Below are 27,507 nucleotides of genomic sequence, written 5' to 3' on the forward strand. Positions count from 1 at the left end.
TAGCATCTATATGCTAAGGCATTGTGTGATTCGTATTCATATTCTTATGTTTACATGTTATATTAATTATGACATTTCGTGGCTGGGAGAACTCGGAGTTACTCCCCACTGACTGTGGCTTTCGTATTTGTATAAAATGCGATTGACAGGTAGGTGATGCATATATGGGGTACATGGACGAGCTAGCGAGCAAAGTAACCTCGTTAAATAGATTGACTTTATTTTATTGTGACCCTTAAACACTTTTTATGTCACATACATTTTAGGGACATATGTCTCCCTCTTTACATTTGGTTGTATAATTTGCTATTCGCGACTTTAGCGATGGTTATGTTATGAAACTTCTATTTAGACCTTGTATGTTTGACACCTTCCAATTGGATATCTTTATAACAGGTTCAGGTTTTAAAAATTACAGGTTTTTACTATAATGAACCTATTACAAACATATCCTTGCAGTTTTATTCTAGAATTACGTGTTTACTTTTTCGCAATAAATGAGGGTGTCACAAAGGCAGAAACTTATCTAACATTACGCATCGACGGTGACATAGACGATCACCACTCACGTCATCCTTCCTCGGCGAATCCCGACCTTCCCATGGTGGAGGTTTAGGCTAAAAGCATTATAGTGTGAAGGTATGGGGTGATAGGAGAGGGAGATAAGCTAGGGGTAAAGAAAGAGAAACTGTCGAGGAAATGAGAAATGAAATGAATCTCGCGAATTTGCGTTTATATTAACGTGTCGACAGCAGCCATACTCAGTCGAGTACGGGAGTACTCGGCCGAGTAGGCTCTACTCGGTCAAGTATAGGTGATACTCGGCCGAGTAGCCTCAGCTAGGTCGAGCAAACAATCCTATAAAACTCATGTTACAAGCCTGATCCCTCACCCATTCATCCCTAAGGTCTGTTTGGTCAATAAGATCGATCAACAGCGTTCTTAAATAACCTGGGTATTACAGTCTTCCCCCCTTAAAAAGAACTTCGTCCCCGAAGGTCAACCCGCACGCCACTCCCCTCAGGATTACGCACTGTGACACTAACCACTTACACCAGGCGCACAAACTCAAACCATCCTGACATTACCGTCATACCACATTACTCACACAACAATCACCTATCATAGCTACTCTTCCAAACAATACTAATCACCAACTTTCACATATACTTACAGGAATTAATGAATTCATATGCACTCTCTTGTTAAAAGCGATACAACGACTAGCAACCATACACAATTGCAAAACAATACTCAAAAACAGTACTCAACCACCACATTCCGTACACCTATACCACGTATCACATATATTGAATTAAGACACCCATGCAAAGTATAATCTTCATACTACTTGAGTACAACATGGATACAACTTCAAGAAAACATAAATGAGATTCCGAATGCTAACATGCCTAACATACATGTGATTCCAAATATCATAGGTATAAGTAAATACGTATTTCAGGCATAAATAAATACTTATTTCCTCGACATTACTCTTCCCCTCTTAAAGGAACTTCGTCCCCGAAGTTCACCACTAGCCACTTCCCGTGCCCAAAGCCAATACACACATGAAATTACTCATAACTCTTATGGCACGACTTACTTTGTGACATTATACGCTTGCGACTTGTACAGACAGAATATTTCAGTAACTAAGTAGTATATAAAAATAAAAATTATAGGGTTAACACAAGATAGCAGTTTAATTCGTGACCTGCTGGAGCGTTTATAACCGTCACCAAACATATCCACGCATAAGACTTGTGACAGATACAACACTGTATGATATTGTATTATCTTTCTACACCATTTAAAAACTCGGGTATTCCTCCCCTGGACAATTAAATTACTGGATACCAACCAATGTTATGTAACGAAACATTCATAAATTAATAGGTTATTTCAACAATCATGTACCTGTGACATAATCATAATCAATCTTTTGAACAACTTATTGTATAAACTTGCAAAATAAGGCACTAACCAACCCCTTCATACAATTATTCACCTAACTCATGCAATTCTCATGGCTATTATACATCATTGTCCCTGTGTCAGCAATAATCGGCCGAGTATGAGATGCTACTTGGCCGAGTAAGCTTTACTCGGTCGAGTATAATTGTATACTCGGCCGAGTAAGCTCTACTCGGTCGAGTAGTTTTGTAACACCCCCATACTCCAAGTGCCTTACCAGGACCACTCAGGTATGAAGACATTACCATCTCGGTTACCCGAGGCAATGATAATGAAACAACAATGAAGAAACAACGTTTATTATAAATAATTAGCGAATAGTTACAATCCTCAAAACCAAACCAAAAGTACGATACATGTTCTCAAACTGACTGTTCTAACTGAAATGTAAATAACTAATAAGCTACAGCGGAAGACTCCTATCATCATGTCGTGGCATCCCAGCTATCCCAGTATTCATCTCAATACCTGCTCAATATCTGCTCACCATCCCCGAATGGATCACCGCAGGTTTACAAAACAACACCGGGGTCAGTACTAATCACACAATTCAATACATACTAACAATAAGATAAACAAGACGGCCTAACCGTCACACACACACATCCACGCCAAATAAAATCATCTTGATCACTGACTGTCCACTGGACAAGCCCTGCCAGTGGGGGACCGCAGCCGTACCCACCAAATCCCCGCTCCACATAGTGAGCGATAAGCCTGTCCATTAATGTGCACATCCCTTCTGTGGCGGGTTCCACAGAAGGCGAAACTAGGGCGTGAAGCCACTCCCGCAAGTGACCCCACTCGGTAGAGGCCACGCCTCGCGAACCATCAACAACGATCACAACCACAATCACAAGACAATTATTATATCAAACAACCAAATACAATACATCAACCAATATCCCATTATGGGACTAATACCGAGTAGGAAATCCTACCCGGTATGCACACAATCGACGGTCTCTCTTCTTTGAGTCAAAAAGCCTCTTCTATGAACCCTCCTCCTATCATACAACACATAGAGGCTACCAAATCACATACTACACATAAAACCCCCAATCTCTAAATTAGGGTTTAACCAAATCAAAGTAAATACAATAAAAAGGGTACATAGATCTTACCCTCGACGCAAGGAACTCAACGGTATAATCAACGACAAGAACTGACCGTCTGAACTCCGGGAATTGCTAAGAATGCGATTAAGAAGATGAACTTGTTTGCTTTCTCTCTTAAACAGTAATTTAGGTTTTGTAAAAGTGATTTAGAATAATGACGACGAAACTTAAATACCTTAATCGCATAATTAACAAAACCCGAGAAAACTCCCCGTAAAACCGGCTACTCGATCGAGTACCCAAGGTACTCGATCGAGTACCCCCTTACTCGATCGAGTGCCCCAGCTACTCGATCGAGTACCCAACAGTCGAAACTTTTCTAAAACGCAACTTACCCTTACTCGACAGAGTAAGGCCTACTCGATAGAGTACCCCAAGACTTACAAATACGGAGTATTACAGTCTTCCCTCCTTAAAAGGAACTTCGTCCCCGAAGTTCAAACCACTACTAAACAAAGGTACTCCCATAACCTTCCCGACTCAACAACCAGAACAAAATTCAACATAAAACATATTACTAACCCAACTCATCCCGACACAACATATAAAAGGGGTATAAAACTCTTAAAAACTGTGCGCGATCATCTCCTACCCCCCTAAAAGAAACAAGGTTACGTCCCCGTAACCATACATACCTGATCAAAAAGGAAAGGGTAACGCTCTTTCATAGCTTCCTCTGGCTCCCATGTAGCTTCCTCGGTCTCGTGGTTAGACCACAGGATCTTAAGCAAAACTGTCTCACCACTCCTAGTCTTTCTAACCTTTCGGTCTAGAATCTGCTTCGGCACCTCAAGGTATGATAAAGACTCATCAAGTTCTAAGCTCTCTGCCTCTAACACATGTGACGGGTCACTCATATACTTCCGCAGCTGCGATACATGAAACATATTATGCACTCTCTCTAATGCAGCTGGTAAAGCCAGGCGATAAGCAACTTCCCCAACTCGCTCTAAGATCTCATAAGGCCCTATAAACTTCTGACTTAGCTTGCCTTTCTTCCCAAATCTCATAACCCCACGCATAGGAGACAGTTTCAAAAGAACCTTGTCCCCAACTTGAAACTCTATGTCCCGGCGATGTAGATCTGCATAACTCTTTTGTCGATCCTGAGCTGCTCTCATCCGTTCCCTGATCATCTTAATCTGTTCCACCATCTCATGCACCATCTCTGGTCCTAAAACCACTGCCTCAGCACTATCGTCCCAACAGATTGGACTCCTACATCTCCTCCCATACAAAGCCTCAAACGGTGCCATACCTATACTGGTGTGATAGTTGTTATTGTAAGAAAATTCTATCAAGTCCAACCTCTGCTCCCAGCTACCACCAAAATCCATCACACAAGCTCGCAACATATCCTCAAGAGTCTTGATTGTTCTCTCAGTCTGCCCGTCTGTCGCAGGATGAAATGCTGTACTCATCTTGAAAGTTGTTCCCAACGATTCCTGCAACTCCTTCCAAAACCTCGATATAAACCTCGCATCTCTGTCAGACACTATGTCCTTAGGGACTCCATGTAACTTAAGCACGTTCTTTCGATAGGCCATAGCCAATTGTGCCTTAGTCCATGTATCTTTCATTGGAACAAAGTGAGCTGACTTGGTCAGACGATCCACTATCACCCAAATCATGTTGTTACCTTGTTGACTCTTTGGCAAACCCACAATGAAATCCATGGAAATGGATTCCCACTTCCACTCAGGTACCTCTAAAGACTGAATCTTACCTTGAGGTCGTCGCTGTTCCCCTTTAACTCTCTGGCATGTCAAACAACGGGACACAAACTCAAATTTGTCTCTTTCTTCATCCCAGGCCACCAAAACGTTTTCTTCAAATCCTTGTATAGCTTGTCTCCACCTGGATGAACTGAATATGGTGTGCAATGTGCCTCTGTCATGATAGTCTTTTTCAACTCCTCATCATTAGGAACACACCACCTACCATCAAACCTCAAACTACCATCTGTATGAATAGAAAACCGGAACACTTTGTCCCTTTCTCTACTCCACTCTCCACTCCACTATCTTAGGATCCAAAGCCTCGCTTACCTCGAATATCATCATAAAACTCAAGTCAGTCTTTGTCATATCACCCATGGCATCTCCTTTCGCATCATATGTATCCCGAAGCTCGCTACCTCATCCCTCGGCCTCATCAAGAATAGAGTGTACACAGAGAATGTACACTCTTCCTACTCAAAGCATCAGCAACAACATTGGCCTTCCCTTCATGGTAGATGATTTCCATGTCATAATCGCCAATCAACTCCATCCACCTCCTCTGTCTCATGTTCAACTCCTTCTGCGTGAAGATGTACTTGAGACTCTTGTGATCAGAAAATACCTTAAAGATTGCTCCATAAAGGTAATGTCTCCAAATCTTGAGAGCAAACACCACTGCACCTAACTCCAGATCATGAGTAGGGTAGTTCTCCTCATAAGGCTTCAATTGCCTAGAAGCATAGGCAATCACTTTACCATTCTGCATCAACACACATCCCAACCCATTCTTTGAGGCATCCGTATAAACCTCAAAGTTCTCGGTCCCTTCAGTAATGCTAAGACTAGAGCCGTGGTCAAACGCTCCTTTAATGTTTGGAACGCCGTCTCACAACTCTCATCCCAACGAAACCTGTTCTCTTTCCTCATCAACGCTGTCATAGGTCTAGCTATCTTGGAGAAATCCTTCACGAACCGTCTGTAGTATCCAGCTAAACCCAAGAAACTCCTAACCTCGGCAACATTCTTCGGTGCTTCCCACCTTGTCACTGCCTCTATCTTCGCCGGATCCACAGCTACCCCATCTTTAGAGATTACATGCCCCAGAAAAGCAACTTTCTCTAACCAGAACTCACACTTGGATAGCTTAGCATACAACTCATGATCCCTCAAAGTCTGCAATACGATCCTCAGATGCTCCTCATGCTCCTCCTTAGTCTTAGAGTAGACTAATATGTCATCGATAAATACCACCACAAACTGGTCCAAGAACTGTCTGAAGATTCTATTCATCAAATCCATAAACACTGCTGGCGCATTAGACAACCCAAACGGCATTACCACATACTCATAATGGCCATACCTCGACGTGAAAGCTATCTTTGGTATGTCCACCTCTCTAATCTTCACCTGATGGTACCCCGACCTCAGATCAATCTTAGAAAAGACTGATGCACCACTCAACTGATCAAACAGGTCATCTATCCTTGGAAAAGGATACTTGTTCTTTATCGTCACTCGGTTCAGCTCCCTGTAATCTATGCATAACCTCAAACTCCCATCTTTCTTGTTCACGAAAAGAACTGGTGCTCCCCACGGCGATACACTTGGTCTAATGTATCCCTTCTCTATCAGATCATCCAACTGCTTCCTAAGCTCCTCCATCTCCTTAGGACCCATACGGTACGGTGCCTTAGAGATCGGCCCCGTCCCTGGCTTCAACTCAACGGTGAAATCTATCTCCCTCTTCGGTGGCAACCCCGGAATCTCCTCGGAAAAACATCTCGCAAACTCTCCCACCATTGGTATCTCATCAACCGTCGGACTCTCTATCCGGTCATCTCTCACATGGCACAAGATCAAAGGACATCCCTTCCTCAGATAAGACTTCAAGGTGACAGCTGCAATCAACTTAACTTTGGGTTTGACTAGAAACCCACGATAAGACACACTAACACCCTTAGGACCTCTTAAAGACACTTTCTTTTGATGACAGTCTATCTTAGCTTTATACTTTCCTAACCAATCCATCCCGACTATCATCTCAAAACCGTTAAAAGGAAACTCCAGCAAGTCTACAGGGAAATCCACTTGCCCAACTATCAAAGATACATCTCTGAACAATCTCCAACAAGATACGGACTCACCCGAAGGTATGAAAACTTGCTCACTAACAGACTCATATACTCTCAAACCCAATCCGTTTAACATGACTCGAAGACACAAACGACCGAGAAGCCCCCGAATCAAACAAAACAAAGGTAGGAATACCATTAACAAGGAATGTACTGGGTGATAACGTGCGCATCTTCCTCACCGCTTTCTTCTCCATCATGAATAACTTGCCACCGGTCTTATGCCCACCTCCCTGGACAAGATCTTGGGCCGAGGTGGTCGTCTTAGCACCCGACCCTTGATTGTTGTTGTTGCTCGGGTGGTTTCGATAAGAATTATCGCCGTTGCGGTTGCCTCCACTCTGTAACTCGACTTCCCGGTTTGGCCATGATCCGGTAGTCATTTGCTCTCGCGAAGCTATGCGCGAGTCTCTGGAAAAATCCTGGTGCACTTGTGCACTCATGTCTCTTGTGGCCTACACCACCACAAACTATAGCAGTCACTCCCCAACTATTACTCACACTTCCACGGCCACGCCCAAATGAAGCCCCAAAGATCAACCCGGACCAGGAAGAAAATCCCTTAGACTGATTGTGGTTGCCTTTCTTGTGATTCGATTGGCCACCACCCTCGCTCTCAGACTTCCTCTTCTCACCACCTAACCTCTCCTGAGCCATCTCCACCAACCTCTCAGCTCTCCCAGCCCTCTCATAAGCTTCCTTAACATCAGTAAGGACTCCCACGGGTAACTTATCCATAATCTTAGGGGTCAACCCCTCTCAAACCTCAATGCCGATTCTCCTCACTCAAACCCATATCCTCAAAGATACCTAGACTTCTCATTGAACAACTGTGTAGTAGTCGACCACGGACATCTCGGCGGTCATCTTAAAACCATCAAACTCTTCTCTCAACTTACTCCTCACATGTTCCGGTACAAACTCCTTCCTCACACCCTATGAAAACTCCTCCCAAGGTATAGCAGGTAAGCCTTGGTTTGTATATATCTCCTTAGCACTCACTTTCACCGAATCCCACCACTTGCCACCGCCTCCCTCGGATAGAACGCAGCTGTTCCACCCTCATCTCATCGGACGACAAGAACCAAGTCTAATATGTTCTCCATCTCTCTCAGCCAACTATCAAGAAGATTAGGCTCCCCAACTCCCTTATATTCTTTCGGGTTAAACCTCGCTATATAGAGGCTGATTTTAGAGTGATCAACCTCCTTCTCCTTATCTTTATTCTTATCCTCATTCACTTTCTTTAGGGTCTCAGTAAGAGCATCCTGGTGCTCTAACATCTTAACGATGTCATCCATGGTCATAAGCTCAGCTCTCGCATATAAAGCAGTCTTCTTGGGCGGCATCTTGAAACTATACATATATAAGAAAGGGTAGATATGAACACACGTACTAAACTTCAAAACACGAAAACACGCCACCCAGGACCTACTCGATCGAGTTCCCAAACACACTCGATCGAGTAACGAGCTACTCGATCGAGTGCCCAACATACTCGATCGAGTACCCAAACATCAGACCCCTAACAGACCTTCTGATCTCTTACCTACTCGACCGAGTAGGCTACTCGATCGAGTGACCCCCTACTCGATCAAGTACCCCTAGTTACTCGATCGAGTACCCAAAAACACGATTCTGGACTCAAAACCGTCAAAAACCTACCCGATCGAGTCTGTCCCACTCGATCGAGTCATGCCAATTCATAAAAGCTACCCGCATGTTACGTCATATGCTAACATGCTAAACTTTATAAACCACATTATATCATAATAAACATGCTACGCTAATTTTCTACTATCTACGAGATCATTTCATCATGTTATTAAATGCCACGTTGTAAAACATTCAACATGCTATCATTCCGTCAACAGTTTCCACATATTTCATTAACCTTTAACATTCTCAACCTTTAACTTCGAACATCCAACAATTAACACATTTCATCACATTCTTACACAAGTTAACCAAACACACATACGACTCGACAAACACTCCCCCCACGTGACCGGTTCAAAGTTGTAGGGCGACCCCGCGACTTTAGGACGTCTCCCAAGCCTTTGCATTAGCTCCTACAACTTTTACCCCGGGTTCATTTTAATTGACTCCCGATGTTCATTAGGTTCATTGGTTACAGGTTTCAGGATCGTCGCTCTGATACCATTTGTAACACCCCCATACTCCAAGTGCCTTACCAGGACCACTCAGGTATGAAGACATTTCCATCTCGGTTACCCGAGGCAATGATAATCAAACAACAATGAAGAAACAATGTTTATTATAAATAATTAGCGAATAGTTACAATCCTCAAAACCAAACCAAAAGTACGATACATGTTCTCAAACTGACTGTTCTAACTGAAATGTAAATAACTAATAAGCTACAGCGGAAGACTCTTATCATCATGTCGTGGCATCCCAGCTATCCCAGTATTCATCTCAATACCTGCTCAATATCTGCTCACCATCCCCGAATGGATCACCGCAGGTTTACAAAACAACACCGGGGTCAGTATTAATCACACAATTCAATACATACTAACAATAAGATAAACAAGACGGCCTAACCGTCACACACACACATCCACGCCAAATCCAATCTTCTCGATCACTGACTGTCCACTGGACCAACCCTGCCAGTGGGGGACCGCAGCCGTACCCACCAAATCCCCGCTCCACATAGTGAGCGATAACCCTGTCCATTAATGTGCACATCCCTTCTGTGGCGGGTTCCACAGAAGGCGAAACTAGGGCGTGAAGCCACTCCCGCAAGTGACCCCACTCAGCCGAGGCCACGCCTCGCGAACCATCAACAACGATCACAACCACAATCATAGTACAATTATTATATCAAACAACCAAATACAATACATCAACCAATATCCCATTATGGGACTAATACTGAGTAGGAAATCCTACCTGGTATGCACACAACCAGACGGTCTCTACTGCTGAGTCAAAAAGCCTCTTCTATGAACCCTCCTCCTATCATACAACACATAGAGGCTACCAAATCACATACTACACATAAAACCCCCAATCTCTAAATTAGGGTTTAACCAAATCAAAGGAAATACAATAAAAAGGGTACATAGATCTTACCCTCGACGCAAGGAACTCAACGGTATAATCAACGACAAGAACTCGACCGTCGAACTCCGGAATTGCTAAGAATGCGATTAAGAAGATGAACTTGTTTGCTTTCTCTCTTAAACAGTAATTTAGGTTTTGTAAAAGTGATTTAGAATAATGACGACGAAGCTTAAATACCTTAATCGCATAATTAACAAAACCCGAGAAAACTCCCCGTAAAACCGGCTACTCGATCGAGTACCCAAGGTACTCGATCGAGTACCCCCTTACTCGATCGAGTGCCCCAGCTACTCGATCGAGTACCCAACAGGTTAGAAACTTTTCTAAAACGCAACTTACCCTTACTCGACAGAGTAAGGCCTACTCGATAGAGTACCCCAAGACTTACAAATACGGAGTATTACAAGTTTCTTTACTCGGTCGAGTTATGTCAACCAGAGAGCGTTTAGACGACAGCACTTAGAGCATTCACAGTCAATCCTGCTTCAAAAACTTCCCAACAATATCAAACACAGCTAGTCTCTAACATAACGAAATCCAACTCGTCTCCACACGATAAATAAAATAATTAACGGCCTTATGGCTGTGTACAGTCAACCAACAGTAGATAATAAATTCCGAAAGCAACACGCAAAATAGAAATACCAAATCCAACACAAACGAAATAAATCCAACATCAAAGAAATCAAACCAAACAACCTAACAACACAAGATCAATATCGAGGACCCTCCTCCATGTCATCATCACCACCTGTGCCGGAGGTACCTGCACCTGAACTCCCTGCTCCTGGAAAGCCTGCTGCTGCTGAGTAATCCCCTCCTAGCTGACTGCCAGAGTTGGCTCCCCACGGTCCCGCAAGGTTTCCAAACTCAGTCTCCTCCGGAGGTCTCCAGTAACTCGGGTCAACTCCGTAGCTGTGGAATACTCCCGTATCCACTCCCGGTCCCCTACACCAGACAGGCTGTGCTAGCTGTGTCCCTATGCCCTGGTTAAGGGTCATCTCATGCAGGTTGTGGAGCATCAAAGTAGAGAGATCCGCTCGGCCAGGTCATGCGGCTGCATCCTGGGGTCATGCATTGTGGGGTAGGGCGCATACTGGTAAGGGCGGTAAGGATAGGAGTCAGGAGCAGAGTAAGAGGGCTCAGGTACAACCGGGTCTGCCCTAGACTGCCTCACTCCATGGCGCTCCCGAGGTGAGGGAGGTGCCTGCTGCTGTCCCTTAGGCACGGTGACAGGCTCAGGCAGGTCCAAGAGAATCCGTGGGTCAATCAGGTAGGACTGGGGCTCAGGTCTCGGAATGGCACAAGTCTCCCACTCAGCCAAATGATCAACAACAGGGAGATGGGCTGGGTCCGGAATTAACATCCACATAGTCCCCCTCACCCTCCAGGCATAAGACCCATCATCCATCTTCCTCAACCATCTGTTCTGACGCCAGTACTGAGCGTCCATGGTAGGCACAATCTCTACATACTCACTCCCCTCAGGCGGTGGGGCCTCAAAATCTGTCAGGCGCTGAGCTAGGCGGGTCACTATGGCCCCGCAAGCTATGTGTCGGGTATCGGACTGTGCCATGCGCTCTAGACTAGAGCACACTACACCAGGAGCACTGTAGTAGAACGGTTTCTGACGGTGTAGGTTAAGGTAAGATATAAGGAGCATGACTTCGTGAGAATTAAGCTTGCTCACGTCATCTCTAATGTACAACAAACAGGTCAACATCCTCAGGAACATACGAAGGGAAACGTGCTGCACATCATTAATCAGCATGGCACTGACACTAGGGGCAGGTCTGCCAATCAAATATGGAAGGTAAAGAGGTGCACCACTGTTCTTGGCCACATCACTAAGGTACCCCTCCCCCTCGGCCTCAAGACCCAAATGATCAGCAAACTCATCTAGGGTAAGCTCATTGATCGAGGCCATTTCGTGATCACAATTAAGCATATGTGGTCGTTGGTCAATGGTCGATACAAAACACAATTTATACTTCACAAACAACTCTACAATTAGTAAAGAGGCAAGTAAAGGTCGGATCCCAAGGGACGGGTATTGAAATGAGAATTCTATTGTGACTAGTAGTGTCTAGGGGGTGTCACAAATTGGGTTGATGTAGAAGGTTACTAAACTAAAATAGCAATGAAAAAAACTAGCAAGATGAATAAAATAAGGGGTGTAAACAATTGATTAAAGGCACTAGGGTGTCATGGGTTCATAGGGGAATCATGGGATATGATCATACAAATATGTTCTCAAATTATAAGCAAGCAATTATTGTTGTGATGGATTGAGTTGGGTTATATCTTACAATCCTAGGAAAGTTTGGGTCCCGGAGCCGAATCGATTAGATTGTACAACACCTACAAGTCGACTTAATCTTTCCTACTCAACACATGCATGGTCTAACAAGACTCGAGTTGGGTTATGTCTTACAAGTCAAGTTGAAAGGATAGAAGATGATAGTAAATGCAAGGATTCATAGGCTTAGCATTTCATCAAATATAACATGTGCATGTATTAAGATCAAAACAAGCAAGCAAATAGGATATGAAAGCATATTGATTTAAGCATGAATCATTCCCCATGTTGGTTTCCCTAATCACCCATTAAACCCTAGCTAAGAGACTACTCACTCATTATCATATTGATCATGCTAGAAAGGTTGTCAATCATACTAACATAATGAAACATGATGAATAAATGAAAGTAATTAACAATAATTAAAAAGGGATTAAGAGATTATACCTACTAATGATTCCAATAATAAAGCAAGAATAATAGAAGTACTTGAATCCTAGATTGAGAGGTTGTCAATCTCCCAATAATAACCCAAATAATCTTCAATTACCCAAAATAAAGGAAGAACAAGAGAGAGATTAAAGAACTAAAACTTGGATTAAAACTTGATTAATACTTGATTACAATATTGAAGAGAGATTTGATTGATATTAACTACACTAATTATTGATAAGAAGAACATGCTCCTCTAATTAGACTAATGGGGTATTTATAGTGAAAATTAGGGAGGATGCATTAGGGTTAACTAAGGGCTAAACTAGTAATTACACTTTTTAAGTTGAGCAAGGAGAATCCGGTATTTTCTGAGAGAAGGGCTTCTCTTTTCGTAGCTTGAAGAATGAAAATCGTGCTGTACTGAAATCCGTGCGGATTGGAGTCGGGACGGCCGGATCTGGGTTGAGGAATCCGAGCGGATTCAAGAGAGGGACGCTCGGATTGTGCTGGGGGAATCCGAGCGGATTCCAAGGTGGGGCGCTCGGATTGGGCTGGACGGACGGGCGGATTTGGTACAATCCGTTCGGATTGTAGTTCAGCGTCAATTCTTCTTCTTTTCTTCCCTTTTCTTCATAAATTCCTTGGGGATTTCCTCGGGGACTTAAGGATCCTTTTCTCAACATTGTTCTTCTACTATGATATGTACAAAGGCCTTCTAGTCTTGTCTCTCCTTGATGCTTGGTCATTGAATACAATCAATTTAGCCTCGTTTTGCCATGAAAATGCAAGATTCTTACTCCTTTCCTACCAAGGGATCAAAATCTCAAAGAATATGCAAAACAAAGAACTAAAGATAAGAAATGACCCAAATAGGCACTAAAAAGCATGGAAACAATGGTAATTCGGGGGCTAAATATGCGCCAATTATGGTCACATCAAATATCCCCAAACCGAACCTTTGCTCGTCCCGAGTAAAGAGGTGACAAAGACTAGGACCAATACTAACCTAACCTAATAATAATAGCCGATATGAGACAATTAGCGGGTCTCACTCCGCCCCTTCAACTCACAACAAGACAACCATGAGGTAGGATGCCTTCTTGCAAGGCAAGGTGGGTCTTGCCAAAATGGCGACACATCCAAACATTAAAGCACATAAAATCATATAATGGATGCATCTACAAAAATAATAGCCACTTTCCTCATCTAAGTGGCGGAAATTATCTACAAGGGAAGCAATTCAAGGGTACACAATCCTTCATAGATGCAATTTGTTCAAACTACTAGGCCTAGAAGGATACCAATAAATCACCTCCAAAAGGTGTCAAGCTAGGGTACCTTTGTCCTCAATCGTTAAATGCTTTTGTCAAGAGTAGACTCCCTATGGTGTTAGAAACGCTGGAGGATCGCGGAATTCCCCTTCTTGCCTAGACAAGAAGAAGGGTCGTCCCCTCTCTACCATGCACAAAAATGGGTACGGTGGATAAAGGGATCAATAGATATTTGAGTTTCATTTTGGGAGTTTGCTTTTGTTTTTGTTTTTCCCCCAATTTCATTTGGCATTTGACATTTGAGAACACTTTCTTGCCATTTCTTTTTGATTTTTGGCATTTCAACACTTGACAACTTTTTGCATTTCTTTTTGAACATTTTCAAAGTCACCCCAATTAGTAACGAGGGTGCCTTGTATTTGAAGCTTAGGAGTTCTATTTTTGCTCCTCTTTTCATTTGATGCATTTTTGCAAACTTTCTTTCACTTTTCATTTCTTTGAACTCAAATTGATTTCTTTTTGTGCCCATTCCCTTTGATGACAAAAATGTGGTAGAACATGGATGAATGATGGAAGTATGCATGGTTTCAAGGGTCACCTTGGAATAAACGGTAGCCAAGGAGTTATCACACCACAAGGTACTCTTGACTAGGCCTTAAACCATGGGTCAAAGGATACTAGCATGACACATCCTAGGGTGTTTTACAAGCATTCTAACAAGCAAAGTCTTAAGAATAAAAAGCATCTACTAGGGCCTATATACACTTGTCAAGCTTCCCAAATAGACGGTTTCACAAAAATTTTCTAACATGCAAACTACATGCCATGATGCAACTAGCATATACACATCCTAATGCAAATGATTCTACCAACTAATATGACATATAATCTAAATGCAATCCTAAGTTCACATTGTTATACCGCATCAATCAAAATAAAGCCACATAGTCATTAACATAAAGAGGAAAAAGGAGATTGGAAAGATCATACCATGCGGTCTTCAATATCCTCATGTCTCGGATGTGGCGTAGTCAATCAAAGTGAACAAGGATAAACAAACACAATATATACAAGACAATATATACAAAGGAAATGAACTTGTTTTTGGTTTTTCAATTTTTTCAATTTTTATGCTTTTTGAAATTTTTCAATTTTTATGGTTTTTGAATAAAAGTTAAGTGTTAGAATTCCCATCCCCACACTAATATGGGCATTGTCCTCAATGGCCAAAATGATGGAAATTATGCAAAGATGATGCATGATTTCTATACTAAATGCAATTCTACACTAAGCTATACTACATGATGCATGGTTTTTGTTATGACGGAGAGGATAATTTAGATTACCTCCCGTTGTGTATGCATTAACTTCCCCAAACCAAATAAGACACTATTGCTAATGTCAAAGCATTGGGGTAGTTCATGCACACACTATGCTATGCATGAGACTAGATTGTCATTTTGGATTTTCAAAAATGGGAACAATAAAGTAAGAACACCTCAATGGTACCGAGGTGTGAGTCCTTTGATGTTGCTAGGACTAAACCAACAATGATCAAAATGAAATAAAATACAAAGAGATATAGACAAACCGTGGGAGTGTAGGAGTCTCCAAGGCTAGTCTTCCATCATGCTATCATCATCATCACTTCCCTCATGAGAAGTGGTCACATTGCCACTTTTCTTGGCACTTTCTTCATCACTTTCTTCATTATCTTGCTCATCATCATCTTCACCATCTCTTTCTCCATCTCCACTTGCTTCTTCCTCAATATTATCATCAATTTCTTCACCATTTCCAACAACCTCATTGTCTTCCACCACGTCCCTAGATGCACCCGGAAACAAGGCTTCTTTATCCGCCCAACTAGGCAAAGGACAAGATGGATCAAGGAGTCCTTGCCTAGCTAAATGTAAGAGGGGAGGATATTGAGCCAAATATGCATTCTTCCGATCTTCATAAGCTTGCTTGTGCATTGCTTGCATGAGAAGAGTGACATAGTCTTTCCCAATTTCAACTCCTTGCGGTTTGAACTCTTCATACACAAAGGGGTAAGGCGGTATAACAATGGAAGAGGAGGGGTTTCATGATCACCCTTTTGTTGTTGAATGATGTACTCGGCTTCTTCGGATAGGGGAAGTAAATAGTTGGTCCGGTGGACACTTAGACGACAAATCTTCGCGGGTAAAGTGAATGATCGAGCCTCACTAGTAAGCCACCCATACTTGGTGTCAAGGGGATTGTGAGCAACCCACTTTAACTTGTTAATCATGATAGACATATCAATAAGATGGCCACCTTCCTTAGCCTTGTACTTGCTATCCTTATTGAAATTAGGATCAAAGTGCTTGGCTAGGACCGTGACTAGGCCGCCATTAACAATAACGGTTGTACCCTTCTTCCCACTATCAACATGGAGCCATCTATCAACCAATAGCCTCAAAGAATTGTAAGGCTTGGTATGAATTCTTCCAATATTCAAAGCCGATTCAAGGAGAATAAAATAAAGTCTTGTGAAATGATTGGTGTCTTTCCTAGCAATTATGGTATTTCCCACAACTTTGTGCCATACTCTTATGCCCGGATGATGGACCAAAAGAGCACGACAAGCATGAAAATCATCAAATTTCTTCCCGGAGATTGCCTCCCAAAGAGGCTCGGGGTCATACTTCCCATATTGCTTATGATATTTCTTTTCATCGCTAAGACCCAAAATTTCACCCAATTCCGAAAAGGTAATGCGTCTACTAGTGTTAGCTAGACGAAACTCAAGATTTTCCCTATTCTCAACTTTTGTCACTTTTAAAGAACTTAAGAATTCCAAGACAAGGGAGGGGTATGTTACTTCCTTTGTTTCAAACAATTTCTTCAAACCCATGGCATTGAAAAAGGCTTTTGTTTGTTCAAGAACACCCAATTTCTCCAAAGCATCTTTACATATGAATTTGGTGGATTGAATTGATTTCATAGCAAACTTAGCAAATGTCTTTCTATGGGTATCGGAAATAAAAGTTACCTCCGGATAATGCAAGAGTTGATCGATTACCGGAGTAGAAGGTGATGCTCCCATAGAAGTTTGTTGTTGTTGTTGTTGCACTTCCAAGTTTGGTGTTGCTACCACCATTGCCAAAGCTTTCTTTGTTTGGAGAGCTTTTTGCCTTTGAGAGAGAGCCTTTGCCTTTGGTGCCTTTGTTGCCTTTGTTGCACCCTTTGTCCTTGCCATTTGATGAACTAACCAAGAAAAGAATCAAAAATCTTCAATTTGTAGAATGCCCAAATCGATTTGAAGGTGAAAGGCTTTGCCTTTATGAAATCAAAAATCGACTCAAAGGTTGAAGAATTTGTTCTTGGTTTTGATTTTTATTGAAGATGGAGTGATTGATTTGTTGTTTGAAGGATGGTTTGATTTGATTTTGGTGGATTTTGTTGAGGGTTTTTGTTTTTGTGATGGAGAGGATGAGGGTTTTGATGTTTAGGGTAGTGTTTATGAATGAATGAATGAATGAATGAAGGTGGGGTGGGTTATAAAGAAGTCGACAATTTCAAAACGCAGGGGACAATCCGTGCGGATTGGCGCAATCCGTGCGGATTCTGCAGACTTCAAAATTTTCAAAATCCCGCCTAGAGACGGGCGGATTACGGGAATCCGCTCGGATTCTTTTTGAGGGACGGGCGGATTTTGTGCGGGACGGACGGATTTCAGTCCGAGAGATTTTTCTTTGTTTTCTTGACTTCAAGACGGCGTCTTGTATAAAAGACGGACGGATTACGTGAGACGGCGTCTTTCCGAAAATCCGCTCGGATTCTTTAACATCAAGAAATTTGCAATTTCACCTCGCCCGGAGACGGGCGTCTTCTCGAGGACGCTCGGATTTGCTGCGACGACGGGCGGATTCTCGGAATCCGCTCGGTTCTTCTCTCTCTGTACACGGATTCATTCCAATCGTGCACAATGCATTTCCCTTTACCATTCTTCCATTCTTCTTCATTTCTTGTGTTCTTCATTGTGGGGGCACTACTAAGGCATGAATAGCCTAGGCAATTGCCATCCCCACACTAAGGCAAAGCACTACACATCAATTGAAATCGTTAGTCCCTCCCTCACTTCTCTCTTACATGACAATTATTTTGATCAAAGTAAATAAAAATCCAAAAATGACAAAAATGCAATAGAAGAATTGAAATGTAAGTTAGGGAGTTAGAAATATTTACAAGTGGTGGTTTAGGGAGGACTCCACCAAACTCTCATTCTTGATGAGATGTCAAGGGGGCATGTTCAAGGTGTTGTTGATGTTGCTCAACACCTTGAAGAAGTAGTCAAAAGCTTGTTCATTGTTATGGTAGAGGTCCTCAATAGACCGTGCCCCTTGTTGTTGATCATGATCGATGGCATGCCCAATGTAGGGATTAAAGATCCCTTCAAATTCGTCGTCCCAAAGACCACAAACTTCATTGAGTTGATCATTGAAAATCTCTTGCTTAGATGGAGACAATTCTCCCAATTTCTTCTCTTGGCCAATGAGGCCATCCTCTTCTTCCTTGGTTGATTTTGATGAGCTTTGCAAGCTCTCCTTGTCACAATTCACTTGCTCTTTGAATGGAGCATCTTCAATTTTCTTCCTCCATTGGAGTTCCGATTTCTTCCTTTCATCTTTCCTTATAATGATCAATCATGAAACATGGCTCATGCAAACGAGGAGCTCTCATGGTCTTGTCAAGATTAAAAGTTATGCTTTCATCTCCCACTTCTAGAGTGAGCTCTCCATGTTTCACATCAATCACCGCACCCGCGGTGTGTAGGAAAGGTCTTCCTAGGATGATTGGAATGTTGGAATCTTCCTCCATATCAACAATGACAAAGTCTACCGGGATGAAAAACTTCCCAATTCGCACGGGGACATCTTCCCATATCCCTAATGGTGTCTTCGTCGATCTATCGGCCATTTGAAGTGTGATATTGGTGCATTTAAGCTCTCCCATTCCCAACCTTTTACTTACCGAGTACGGCATGACACTCACACTAGCCCCTAGATCACATAAGGCTTTGTTGATCGTCGTGTCGCCAATGGTACACGGTATTGAGAAGCTTCCCGGATCCTTTAACTTTGGAGGTGAACTCCCTTGAAGTATTGCACTACTCACCTTAGTGAAGGCGATAGTCTCAAGTTTCCGGATCGACTTCTTCTTTGTGAGGATATCTTTCATGTACTTTGCATAGGCCGGTACGTGATTGATTAATTCCGTAAAAGGAATTGAGACTTCTAAGTTCTTCACAATCTCCATGAACTTTCCAAGTTGATCATCGAATTTGGGCTTGGCTTGACGACTTGGAAAAGGAAGTCTAATCACAATGGGCTCCTTCTCTTTGGCTTTGTCTTCATTTTTCTTTGAACTTTCTTCTTTTGATGATTCCCCTTCTTTGGGGCTTTGCACAACAACTTCATTCTCACTAGCTCTCACAACTTCATCCTCAACTTGCTTCTTCGGTGCCTCATATCTTGTACCACTTCTCAAGTGAATGGCACTAACCGTTTCATGTCTAGGGGGATTACTTTGAGGTGGTAATTGCCCCTTTTGTCTTTGTGAGCTTGAAGATGCTAGTTGAGTCAATTGTGTTTCCAACATCTTGGTGTGAGCTAGAATGTTGTTGATGGTGGTGTCCTTTGCTTGGCTATCTTTTTGCATTTGAGTGAAAAATTCTTGTTGATTCTTTTGCATTTGGAGGACCCCTTTTTGGACATCAAAACCTTGGTCATTTTGGTGATTGTATGGATTTTGATTTTGGTAACCTTGGTTTTGATTGTAAAAGGGTCTTTGATTTTGATTTCTCATGGGTGGTGGAGTGTATGTTGTTTGAGGGTTTTGAATATTTTGGCTTTTGTATGAGAGATTTGGATGGAACTTGGTGTTTTCATTGTAAAAATTTGAATAAGGGGTACCACTTTTGTAAGCTTGGAAAGCATTAACTTGTTCGGTTGTTCCCCTACACTCACTTGGGTCATGACCCAAAGTTCCACAATTCTCACATATCCCACTTGGGATTGATGAGGATGCCGTCATGGCATTGACATGATGCTTTGATGATTTTGAGTTTTCCTCAAGTCTAGCCATAGCTTGTTCAAACTTCAAGTTGATTGTGTCAATGTGAGCACTAAGTTGAGCACCCAATTGAGTAACGGAGTCCACTTCATGCTTTCCTCCTCTAGTAGCCTTGCGAGGCCTACTATATTGTGAATTATGGACCACCATTTCCTCAATCTTGTTCCATGTTTGATTGTCATCAACTTCGGTGAACATTCCATTTGATCCCATATTGAGAATGTTCCTTGAATCTTCATATAAACCATTCCAAAATTGTTGCACTAAAAACCATTCGCTAAGTCCATGGTGAGGACATGAGCGACAAATACCTTTGAACCGCTCCCAAGCTTCATACAAAGATTCTTCATCCCTTTGCTTAAAACCCGTAATTTGAGCTCTTAGCATGTTAGTCTTTTCCGGTGGGTAGAATTTTTTGTAGAAAGCTAGAGCTAACTTCTTCCAAGAATCTATTCCAAGGGTGGCCTTATCAAGGCCCTTCAACCATTGCTTTGCGGTGCCGATTAACGAAAAAGGAAATAAGACCCATCTTATTTGGTCTTGAGTCACGCCCGTTTGAGAGATAGCATCACAATAATCGCAAAAGGTTTCCATATGAGAATGAGGGTCCTCACTAGGCATTCCCCCGAATTGGCTCCTCTCAACTAGTTGGATGAAGGCGGACTTGGCAATAAAATTACCGGTGAGATGTTGCGGTGTAGGAGTACCATTTGGTAGATTCTCCTCGGTGGGTATAGAGTGTGACAAGAATTTAGGCATTGTAGGTGGATTTTGTGTGGTATTGTTTAATGGGTTCTCTTCTCCTTCTATTGCGAAAGGATTGACAAACTCACTAGTGGGTTGAACAACTTCACCAACACCTCCCAAATTCCTCCTAACAAGTCTCCTATTATTCGTCAAGGTTCTTTCGATTTCACGGTCAAAAGGTAACAAATCTCTTTGTAACCTTCTAGACATGCAAAATATCAAACAACTCGAAAACAATTAGAACAAACCTTGAGGAGTTTTACTTCCCCAAGGTGAAAAAGACACAACTAATAACAATAAAAGAAATCTTAAATCAATTAAACACCGTCCCCGGCAACGGCGCCATTTTTTGATCGAGGCCATTTCGTGTTCACAATTAAGCATATGTGGTCGTTGGTCAATGGTCGATACAAAACACAATTTATACTTCACAAACAACTCTACAATTAGTAAAGAGGCAAGTAAAGGTCGGATCCCAAGGGACGGGTATTGAAATGAGAATTCTATTGTAACTAGTAGTGTCTAGGGGTGTCACAAATTGGGTTGATGTAGAAGGTTACTAAACTAAAATAGCAATGAAAATAAACTAGCAAGATGAATAAAATAAGGGGTGTAAACAATTGATTAAAGGCACTAGGGTGTCATGGGTTCATAGGGGAATCATGGGATATGATCATACAAACATGTTCTCAAATTATAAGCAAGCAATTATTGTTGTGATGGATTGAGTTGGGTTATATCTTACAATCCTAGGAAAGTTTGGGTCCGGAGCCGAATCGATTAGATTGTACAACACCTACAAGTCGACTTAATCTTTCCTACTCAACACATGCATGGTCTAACAAGACTCGAGTTGGGTTATGTCTTACAAGTCAAGTTGAAAGGATAGAAGATGATAGTAAATGCAAGGATTCATAGGCTTAACATTTCATCAAATATAACATGTGCATGTATTAAGATCAAAACAAGCAAGCAAATAGGATATGAAAGCATATTGATTTAAGCATGAATCATTCCCCATGTTGGTTTCCCTAATCACCCATTAAACCCTAGCTAAGAGACTACTCACTCATTATCATATTGATCATGGTAGAAAGGTTGTCAATCATACTAACATAATGAAACATGATGAATAAATGAAAGTAATTAACAATAATTAAAAAGGGATTAAGAGATTATACCTACTAATGATTCCAATAATAAAGCAAGAATAATAGAAGTACTTGAATCCTAGATTGAGAGGTTGTCAATCTCCCAATAATAACCCAAATAATCTTCAATTACCCAAAATAAAGGAAGAACAAGAGAGAGATTAAAGAACTAAAACTTGGATTAAAAATTGATTAATACTTGATTACAATATTGAAGAGAGATTTGATTGATATTAACTACACTAATTATTGATAAGAAGAACATGCTCCTCTAATTAGACTAATGGGGTATTTATAGTGAAAATTAGGGAGGATGCATTAGGGTTAACTAAGGGCTAAACTAGTAATTACACTTTTTAAGTTGAGCAAGGAGAATCCGGTATTTTTACGAGAGAAGGGCTTCTCTTTTCGTAGCTTGAAGAATGAAAATCGTCTTTGTCTCGAAATCCGTGCGGATTGGAGTCGGGACGGCCGGATCTGGAGGAATCCGAGCGGATTCGGAGAGGGACGCTCGGATTGTCTTTGGGGAATCCGAGCGGATTCCAAGGTGGGACGCTCGGATTGGGTTGGACGGACGGGCGGATTTGGTACAATCCGTTCGGATTGTAGTTCAGCGTCAATTCTTCTTCTTTTCTTCCCTTTTCTTCATAAATTCCTTGGGGATTTCCTCGGGGACTTAAGGATCCTTTTCTCAACATTGTTCTTCTACTATGATATGTACAAAGGCCTTCTAGTCTTGTCTCTCCTTGATGCTTGGTCATTGAATACAATCAATTTAGCCTCGTTTTGCCATGAAAATGCAAGATTCTTACTCCTTTCCTACCAAGGGATCAAAATCTCAAAGAATATGCAAAACAAAGAACTAAAGATAAGAAATGACCCAAATAGGCACTAAAAAGCATGGAAACAATGGTAATTCGGGGGCTAAATATGCGCCAATTATGGTCACATCACTCATGATCCTCATTCATGAGACGAAAAGAAACATTCTTTCCCTTCTTATCATAGACAAAAGAGCTCAAAAACTCCAAGGTCAAGTGGGGGTAGGATTTCTTTCTCAAATGATACAACTCCTCCATACCCAAAATCTGAAAGATATGAAATATGTCCTCTTTGATCCCTAAAGTCTCAAGGATACCAGGATTAACACAACGGGTGGGGCGAAAAGGACGACGCATAAGAGCCACAAAAGCCTTACGATGATTGAAGTTAGAGAATATTACCGATGGATGTGCCTCCATCGGCGGAACTACGGGTCCACTGCTTGACTGACCAGTCTCAAGCAGGACATTAGCACGAGTTCTTTTGTTGGGTAAGCCTCTGGTTTTCACCATACTGCAAGAAAACAATCTTTAACTGGGGATTGACAAAAATTCTTAGTGCAAAAGACGGGTTGTTTTTAATTGTATAACGATTTTGGAACGATCTTTTTAAGACAAATTATCCGAAAATCACCAATTACCTTACAACTTATATGATTATAAGCTTTAAGTTGTTTCAAATTAAAGAATAATCATCAATAACAAAGAGAGTTTCGTTTTTGTAACCCTAGAATTCAGAAATTGAATTTTAAACCATGAAATTAATCAATCAAGGCATACACAAGATCTATATACAGTTGAATCCAAGAATCAATAAGTTGAAGACTAAATTTCAATTGTTTTACCAAGAAATTCGAAATATAGCATGATATTATACCATAACCTTGAAAACAAATGAGAAAATTGAGTTTAAATTTTACCTTAAACTGATTGGAGACAAGCAAGAACAAATGGAACACCAAAGTTTTACCCAAAAGCTTGAGAATGGAAGGATATGGAGTTTTAGAGAGAAGGGAATGTGAAGATGGGAGGCGGAAATAAGAAAGAGAGGAACGAAAATAGGGTTTTTGTATAACCCGTATAAGTCCTGCTACAGTAATACTCGGTCGAGTATTGGGAATACTCAGCCGAGTGTGGACTACTCGGTCGAGTATTTAGGAATACTCGGCCGAGTGTAGACTACTCGGTCGAGTATCCTTCTTACTCGGTCGAATTTTGAAGAACAGAAGCGATTATTATTTTCACCAAACGGATACTCGGTTGCGTAGCTTGATACTCGGCCGAGTATGGTCTACTCGGTCGAGTACAGTCATCTACTCGGTCGAGTTTCCAACAGTGAAGAGGAAATCATAAACTCTCACTATCCCTGCAAAACGAATAATATCGTTCGGAGTTCCGTGCAACCGGCTCGTCACTATTAAGGCTTAGTTCTACCACCCAAACACATACCAACACTTATTTTTGTACATCTACTACCAATACTATCATCATTACTACCTTCATTCTTTACTATGCCATGAAACTGTTACACCCTATCCTTATAGCATACTCAGCATTTAATTACGGTACCTGCAAGGTTTAGCTCTTATATCACATCATCTCTCATTCTGCTAATCACCAGGCATACACTTTACTCACATTTACAAAGCAGCAATTCAACACACAACACATTCATCGTGAAACAAATTGGTTAACTTACCACTGGTCGCACATCACAACAATTCCATCATTCACTCCAACTTTTCCACACATACATCATAACACATATCACCCTAATCATAGATACACACAACAATGATCACTAATCAATCAACGACTCTCACTAGCTACCCTTGTTCCCGTGTCTGGCTTAAGTCCGATGGGGCCATGATTTTGAAATGAGGGCGTCTACTCACCCAAAATCTAGCATCAGCTGGGGCTCCCAACGTACATACACCAGGTTCATTTTAATTGACACCCTATATTCATTAGATTTATTGGTTCAGGTTCCAAAATCGTCGGCTCTGATACCACTTTATAACACCCCCGCACACCAGGACGCCTTACCAAGGACCATCCCAGTGTATGACGGTGTCACCATCTCGGTTTCCCGAAGAGGTAGATCAAATTAGACAATAAAAGAACAATCTTATATTATTAATATGTCTCATACAATACAACTCAATATAAAGTCTTTATAAAGAAGGTACAACTACAACACTCATGATACCGCATCTCTAAACTGGTAGCGTGATGACTCGATCCTTCCAATCCTAGCAGCCACAATCAACAATACCTGCTAAGCCAACTGCTTACCATCCCTGAATGGATCACCGCAGACACCACAAAACAACACGGGGTCAGTACTGACTAATCAAATGTAAGACAGGATAACAATGTAAACAGCTGATCATCCTCTATCCCCATCTCACGACCTTGCACAGTAACCGACTACACCCCAAAGGGTGTAGCCCTGCCAGATTACCCATCGCAACAGGTAATCCTCGCCGCCAGTGGGTGACCGCAGCCCACCCCACCTAGTCCAGCTCTTCAACGAGCGACTAACAATCCCTGTCCCTTAATGTGCACATCCCCTTCCGTGGCGAGTTCCACGGAGGGCGAACTAGGGTGTGAAGCCACTCCCGCAAGTGACTCCACCACAAACTATACACACATCACAGTACCACAGCATCACAGCTATCACAACAACACCACCGTCACAACACAATCACGTCTCCACCGTCACCACAACACCCATACTCCGATGATCAGCAGATAACCACAATTACAATACAATCACAATCTTAAATCAATTAACAGTAAACTGAGTAGGGAAATCCTACCTCGTCGCAAAGTATGTAAGACCTCCATACACAGCCACGCACGACTCCAATAAGCATCCTAACCATGATAACCATCTCCTATTACACAACTATACTCAAAGAATCACTCAAATGAACACAAGGCAGAAACTTACCTAACATTACGCATCGACGGTGACATAGACGACCACTACTCACGTCATCCTTCCTCAGCAAATCCCGACCTTCCCATGGTGGAGGTTTAGGCTAAAAGCATTAGAGTGTGAAGGTATGGGGTGATAGGAGAGGGAGATAAGCTAGGGGTAAAGAAAGAGAAACTGTCAAGGAAATGAGAAATGAAATGAATCTCGCGAACTTGCGTTTATATTAACGTGTCGATAGCAGCCATACTCGGTCGAGTACGGGAGTAATTGGCCGAGTAGGCTCTACTCGGTCGAGTATAGGTGATACTCGGCCGAGTAGCCTCAGCTAGGTCGAGCAAACAATCCTATAAAACTCATGTTACAAGCCTGATCCCTCACCCATTCATCCCTAAGGTCTGTTTGGGCAACCAGATTGATCAACAGCGTTCTTAAATAACCTGGGTATTACAGAACCGAAGCCTTCTTATATCAACTTGGTTGAGAGAAACCAATTCGGGGGAGCTGCAAATGAAGATGCAGCCAAGCATATGGAGATATTTATTGATTATTGCTGCTCTATACCCCCGCCGACCGGTGTGATCCAAGACCAGGTAAAGGAGACTATGTTTATATTCTCACTCCGTGATACTACAAGGGAGTGGTATAGAGACCTGGATCGAGCTGCTAATGGGATCACCGACTGGAATTCTTTGGCCTTGGCATTCTACAAGAAATATTTCTCTGCCTCGAAGACGAATGCTATTAGAGCTCAAATCACGAGCTTTAAACAGGGTTCTGATGAGAACTTTCACGAAGCATGGGTCCGTTTTAAGAAGCTGGTGCGAACCATTCCGCATCATGGGTTTGAGAAATGGAGCCTATGCAATCAGTTTTATAATGGGCTCTATGACGATCAGAGAGCTATCCTGGATGCGGCAGCTAGTGGCAGATTCCAGCAGAATATGGGGGAAACTAAGGGGTGGAAGATCATTGATGACTTGGCCACCCATAAAGCTGAGTATTGAAATTCCGGGGGAAATCAAAGGAGAGATGTTGAATCTCATTCTGTAGCTGCATTAGAGGCTCTCACGGCGAGATTTGATAAGTACGAGTTGGGGGGAGCTTAGAAAGGAGGGATTTACCATGTAAATGCTGTTTCAGACGGTCCTTTCGTCTGTAAAAGATGTGGAGGTGACGGACATGTTTCAGACAATTGTCCTAGTCCCTTTGAGTCTTGTGCTGCCTTTCAACATTATAGGCAGACGAACACTTAATATGAGCCGAATGTCCATCCAAACTTGAGGTGGAGTAGCCAAAATGTCCTAAATCCAACTCAACCTCCACAGCAGCAGCAGCAGCAGAATTATGTGCCCCCTCATAAGCAACAACAGTTCCAAAAATCTCCCTATGTGCCGCAGCAGCAACAATCCCAAGGTTCTGGTCTTGCCGAGTTGAAGAATTTGTTGTTGAAAGAATCCCAAGCTAGAGAGGCCGGGATGAAGATGTTCGAGAGCCAAATTATCCAATTGGCTAGTAAGAATACAACTCGAGCTCCGGGACATCTACCGACTCAAACCGATCAAAAGGAGGCCTTAAATACAATTACCTTGAGGAGTGGGTCTACCCTTGATGGGCCCGCTATGGTTGAGGATGTCGCTGAAAAAGATGAGGCGGAACCGAGTCAAAAGAAAGTTGGAACAAACAGTAACAAGAAAAAGAC

The 27,507-nt window shown here is 42.1% G+C and overlaps 1 non-coding gene across 1 annotated transcript; it reads left to right on the plus strand.

Moving 5' to 3' along the window:
- The first annotated feature begins 20,425 nt into the window (after positions 1-20,425).
- LOC141610002 (small nucleolar RNA R71) lies at positions 20,426-20,532 on the plus strand. The gene has a single exon (XR_012527899.1). It is a non-coding gene; the product is annotated as a small nucleolar RNA R71 (small nucleolar RNA).
- The last annotated feature ends 6,975 nt before the right edge of the window (positions 20,533-27,507 follow it).

Source organism: Silene latifolia, chromosome 10 (genome assembly GCF_048544455.1).
Source record: "Silene latifolia isolate original U9 population chromosome 10, ASM4854445v1, whole genome shotgun sequence".
NCBI lineage: Eukaryota > Viridiplantae > Streptophyta > Magnoliopsida > Caryophyllales > Caryophyllaceae > Silene > Silene latifolia.